The sequence below is a fragment of the Pongo pygmaeus genome, chromosome 1 (assembly GCF_028885625.2).
Source record: "Pongo pygmaeus isolate AG05252 chromosome 1, NHGRI_mPonPyg2-v2.0_pri, whole genome shotgun sequence".
In the NCBI taxonomy this organism is placed as follows: Eukaryota; Metazoa; Chordata; class Mammalia; order Primates; family Hominidae; genus Pongo; species Pongo pygmaeus.
In genome coordinates this window covers 19,294,754-19,300,305 of record NC_072373.2, presented here as the reverse complement: position 1 = coordinate 19,300,305, position 5,552 = coordinate 19,294,754, and the positions used below count along the sequence as shown (strand labels likewise).

The following is a 5,552-nucleotide window of genomic DNA, read 5'->3' as shown; positions in this document are numbered from 1 at the left end:
GCAAAAGCTGTGAGTTTGAAAAGAAACAAACTCAGACTTTGAGAGTGAGAGTAGGGAAGTGGGAGATGGTACCGTTTCAGACAAGGGTGGGGTTGGTGGACATTTCGCAACAAAGCCCCAGTGGCACAGGCTGTATTTGAGCTTTCCTGCTGCATTGAGGGGTCAGCAAGATTGCCTTGGCTGGGAACCAAACTCATCTTGGTTTCCTGTCTTGGGATCTCAAGGAGATAGAATGAGCTGCTATTCCACAGGAGAGAAGAAAGCAGCCCCAGGAAGCCTGGCCTCGAGGACTGTGAGGTATGGTGGGGACTTGTTGTGCCTTGGACTGGACAAGAGGCACCCTGGGCTCTGGACACAGCCGGATCTTCAGACCATTGCATCTCTAGCCCAGGGCAGGCCCTTTATCTTATAGCCCAGCGGTGCCTCTCTCCTCACCTAGGAAACAAAGCCAACAGGATCTGCACCACCTCCGCCTCCGGGACATTGGAAGGACTAAATAAGATCACGTACGTTCAAAGAGTTGCAAAAATAACCAAAAGGTAGGTGCTGCGTGGAATCCAAGCTGCTCATGTTATTGTCTGTTTGGCACCCTCCAGGAAAGCAGCCAGGCAGCGGGGCCATCTCGTGCGCCCCAGTGCAGGTGACAGAGCTCTAAACAATTCACACCATCTGAAATATGCAGAAAACATAACTGCAGTAAGCTCACGACAATAGATTTCCCCTCATTCTTTTTTGTAGAAGGTGTAAAAATAATGATATGTGATTATTATAATCACAAACTCCATGAAATTAACAATTTAGCCAACATTTATTGAGAAGCGACGAGGTGGAAGACCATGCTGGCTACTGTGGAGGTGTTCAGGGTAACCAAGCATATTTCTTATTTCCAAGATGTTTATAGACTAGAGGCGGAAGAGCTGTTTTCACTGTATCTGTGTGTTCACTCTTCCTTTTATTCAATCGGTAAGCATCTATTTAATGCGTATCGTCAAGCACTATGCTAAGTTCTAGGGGTTCACACAATATAAAAATACATGAACATCATAAATGGTTTGATAGAACAAAGTATACAGGGAGCCTAGAGAAGGGAAGGTTAATCCTGACTTAAGAAATCAGAGAAAGCTTCCTGGAGGAGGCAACATATGAGCTGTCTTTAACTGATGGCTGAACTTCTAGTGCTTAGAGATAGGAGAAGAGCCCCGAAGAGAAAAGGAGGTAAGAACGCAGGCAACAACTCAGGGGGGCCCCTGCTGGCCTCAGTGTGGGTGGGTGCTTGTCTCGGTGTAGCTGGAGTGAACGCAAGAGTGGTCCCAGCTCAGAGCCGTTGGAGGGCCTAAGCTCCCCACCCAAGCCCCAGAGCTGGCCCCCCGTCTCTCTTTCCCATGATTCAGCTTTGCCCCATTTCCCACAGCAAACCAGAGGTGAAGATGGGAATTCTTAACCACAGTCACTCTCCAGCTTGCCACCACTGTTCTCAAGTGGGGACCGTGGGGCCCTCTTGCTGGGCTTTCACTGCAGATCCTGACTTGCCTTTGCATCAACACCGACCAGGCACTGCACCCCTCACTTCCCTGAGCTCCTCCCCCAGCTAGCTCTCCCATTCTCCCTTGGGTGTTTCTGAGTGGAACAGGGGCAAGACAACATATGTTTCTACTAGAGCATAATCCCAGGGCAGTATCGTGCAAAGGGCTAGGACTTTCTTTCCTTCCTCTTGCCAAACCTTCCGACAGGGGTGGTGCGGAAGGTGCTGGAGATGTGGGGATCACTGCTCAATTCCAAATCCTCGACTGCAGAGCCGTTGAAGGGGTTGGAGCTGGGCAGCTGTACTGTCTTTTTTTTTTTTTTTTTTTTTTTTTTGAGATGGAGTCTCTCTCTGTCACCAGGCTGAAGGGCAGTGGCACAATCTCGGCTCACTGCAACCTCTGCCTCCCAGGTTCAAGTGATTCTCCTGCCTCAGACAAGTGATTCTCCTGCCTCAGACTCCCAAGCAGCTGGGACTACAGGCGTGCGCCACCATGCCCAGCTAATCTTTTTGTATTTTTAGTAGAGATGGGGTTTCACCATATTGGCCGGGATGGTCTGGATCTCTTGACCTCGTGATCCACCCGCCTCAGCCTCCCAAAGTGCTGGGATTACAGGTGTGAGCCACTGCGCCCGGCCTGGGCAGTTGTACTTTCTGAAAGAGACTCTTGGGTCAAGAGCACAGGGATGCGGGAGAAGGACCAGGCAGCAGCCAAGTCTGGAGGCAGCGGGGCAATGCAAGAGAGATTCAGGGAAGACCTGGACTCTGGATGAGCCAAATGGAATGGAAGTGAAGACATGTGAGAGAAGTTGTCAAAGAGACCCATCAGAATTTGCCAGTGGCCTGCAATTGGCAGGTTTGAGTGAGGCAAGAGGGACAGACTGTGTGGAGGTCTTGAGGCGGGTGACCAGGAAGATGACTGTCCAGTACTCCCAGCTGAAGAAGGAAGGAAAGAGAAGCCATTCTGCAGGCTGTGGGGTTGGGGGTGTGATGGGGGCAAGCTCAGCTGGGAGCCTCTGAGTGGAGCAGCGCTGAGTACCTCTGTGTGGCCCGAGGAGACACTGACAGGCTGGACACCCACCTCAGGCCACCTGGAGGGCATCAGCCCCCAACACTCAGCACAGGGCCCAGCCACGGACCAGGGAGGGAGGAGGACATGAGGCCCACCTCACAGGGCTTCAGCAATGGCAGCCGAGTGTCCTGTCCGCGCTGCCTGCAGGCCTCCCTCTGCCCTCCCATCACAAGGAAAGCCCCTAGGAAAGGCCTGAGAGCAGTAAAGAGCACTTCGATGTGCTGTGTTCTCAGACTAGAACCCTTTCTGCCCATTGTAGATACTTGTCCTGTAGGTAATCCTATTAAACATTCTGGGATTTTCCCACATGCTCTAGCATGAAACCACAATCTCAGAGGCAGTGAAATTTAGCTCAGGGAGATTCTTTGGAAAAATAATGAATTATCACAAGAGTTTTTCACATGATGTGGGGACCAAAACTCACCCCAAATCCTACAAGAAGGCAGACTGCAGGCAGATAAAATACTAACTTAACAAAATTGTATTGCCATAGGTTTTTGGGGAACAGGTGGTGTTTGGTTACATGAATAAGTTCTTTAGTGGTGATTTGTGAGATGCTGGCGTACCCATCACCTAAGCAGTAAACGCTGTACCCAAAGTGTAGTCTTTTATCCCTCCCCACCTTCCCACCCTTTCCCCCAGAGTCCCCAAAGTCCATTGTATCATTTTCATGCTTTTGTATCTTCATACTTTAGCTCCCACTTAGAAGTTAGAATATCCGATGTTTGGTTTTCCGTTCCTGAGTTACTTCACCTAGAATCATGGTCTCCAATCCCATCCAGGTTGCTGCAAATGCCATTAATTCATTTCTTTTTATGGCTGAGTAGTATTCCACTGAAAATACTGACTTATGCCAAAAGTAAGGCTAGGCATGAGAGGAGTTCATATTTCCTTCCAGTGGCTGGTTATCCACAATGGTGTCTGTCTCCATCCTGCCTGAAAATCGCCTTAACTTCCTACATCCTGGTATGAGCAGATGGCCTGCAGGAGACTTGAAGGAGCTTAGCTCTCTTTTCTATATTGAACACACATGCAGATAGGTGAATCGAAGTGAGAGGAGGCAAAAATGTCTCCCCCAACTCCCGTGGAGAAGCGGAGCTGTCCTGGTTGGACTAGGCATTGTTATCATCGGTTGCCAGTCCCTGAGCATCTTCCTGAAGGCCCCAGGCTTCCTGGAGGAGTCTTTTTCCTCCCTATGTGTCCCCACCATAATCCATATCCCTTGTATTAGTTTGCTAGGACTGCTGTGTAACAAAGCACCACAGCCTCGCTGGCTTAACCCACATAAACTTATCATCTCTCAGTTCTGGAGGCTGGAAGTCTGAGATCAAGGTGTTGGCAGGGTTGGTTCCTTCTCAAGGGAGTGAGAAGACATCTGCTCCACACCTCTCCCCTGGTGTGTGATGGTTTGCTGGCCATCTTTGTCATTCTGTGACTCATAGAGGCATCACCCTCATCTCTGCCTTCATCTTCACATGGCGCTCCCCCTACATGTGTGTCTGCCTCCAAATTTCCCCTTTTTATAAGGTCTCCCTTTATAAGGACTCCAGAATGACAGTATCTTAGCTAATTATATCTTCAACAACCCTCTTTCCAAATAGAAGTCTCATTAACAGGTGCTGGGAATTAGGACTTGAACATGTTGATAGGAGGGTGGTACACAATTCAGCCCATCCCATTCCTCCTCTCTCTCTCTCTCTCTCTTCAGAAACCTTTCACAGAGCCCTCATTCCTAGATAGAATGAGAAATGGTAACAACCACGATTCTCCCAAGATCTGCACCACAAGGGAAAATCAGAACCTTCAGCTGCCGGAAGCACTGCGGCAGAAACATACGTCCCCATCCAGGCTGATCTGAGCTTGGCTTTCTGGAGCACACAAACCTCAATGCACCAAACTGCTGCTGGATCTCACCTTGCCAGGCCCACTGTGCTCAGACTCACACATCGCTCCATCCTCTGGAGGCTGCAGAGGCAAGATCCACCAAGAAGGTGGTCTTCCTGTCCAGGATGCTCTTCCCTGAGAGAAGTGTATTTAATCTTAAGTTCGGATGTTTGTTTGTCTACCCACTTAAAACACCCTGTTGAATAAAAATTACTCAAGGAACACATGGAGCCTTTGTCTAAGTAAAAGAACAAATATCATTCTCTTCCTGGAGCTGTCTCCTCATAAAATTGTTTTCCCTTGCTCTTCTAAATTGCCTTCCCCACTTGGCACCCTTCTCTGACCCCTTACCCATGAGACTTTGGAAGGACCCCGTGGTTCAAGGCCAGGAGCTTGTGTCTGGCTGCAGCAGTCATCTTAGATTCCCAGAGGCTACCTGCAGAAAAGTGGAATGTGCGATGCCTACGGCCCGAGGGGGCATCCCCAGGGGGAGTCACAACCAAGAGTGTTTGATGCCTGCCACTGAACCCACAGTTCCTTTAAAGGGAGCTTCAGATTATCTATGGGGAAGGGGAATCTTTGAGTGGCATTAGGGCCAGAAGGGGAGAGCTGGGAATTCATCTGGAAGCCACATTTGCATAGCAAACACAATGGCTTTGCAGGAAGCATATCCTCATTTAGATGACAGTTGATTACAAAAGGTGTTCAATGCTTATACACCGTTGGTGGGAATGAAAATTAGTTCAGCTACTGTGGAAAGCAGTTTGGAGATTTCTAAAAGAACTAAAAATAGACCTACCATTTGAGCCAGCAATCCCATTACTAGGTATATACCCAAAGGAAAATAAGTCATTCTACGAAAAAGACACCTACACTCATATGTTTATTGCAGCACGATACACAATAGCAAAGACATGGAAGCAACATAGGTGCCATCAACGGAGGATTGGATAAACAATAGGCAGTACATATACAACATGGAAAACTACGTAGCCATCAAAAAGAAGGAAGTCATGTCCTCTGCAGCAACATGGATGCAGCTGGAGGCCATTATCCTAAGCAAATTAATGCAGA

At 48.7% G+C, this 5,552-nt stretch overlaps 1 long non-coding RNA gene across 1 annotated transcript; it reads left to right on the top strand.

The window, feature by feature from the left end:
* Positions 1-229: 229 nt before the first annotated feature.
* LOC129010532 (uncharacterized) lies at positions 230-4,700 on the top strand. The gene is made up of 2 exons (XR_008493020.1): positions 230-506; positions 4,316-4,700. It is a non-coding gene; the product is annotated as an uncharacterized LOC129010532 (long non-coding RNA).
* Positions 4,701-5,552: the final 852 nt, after the last annotated feature.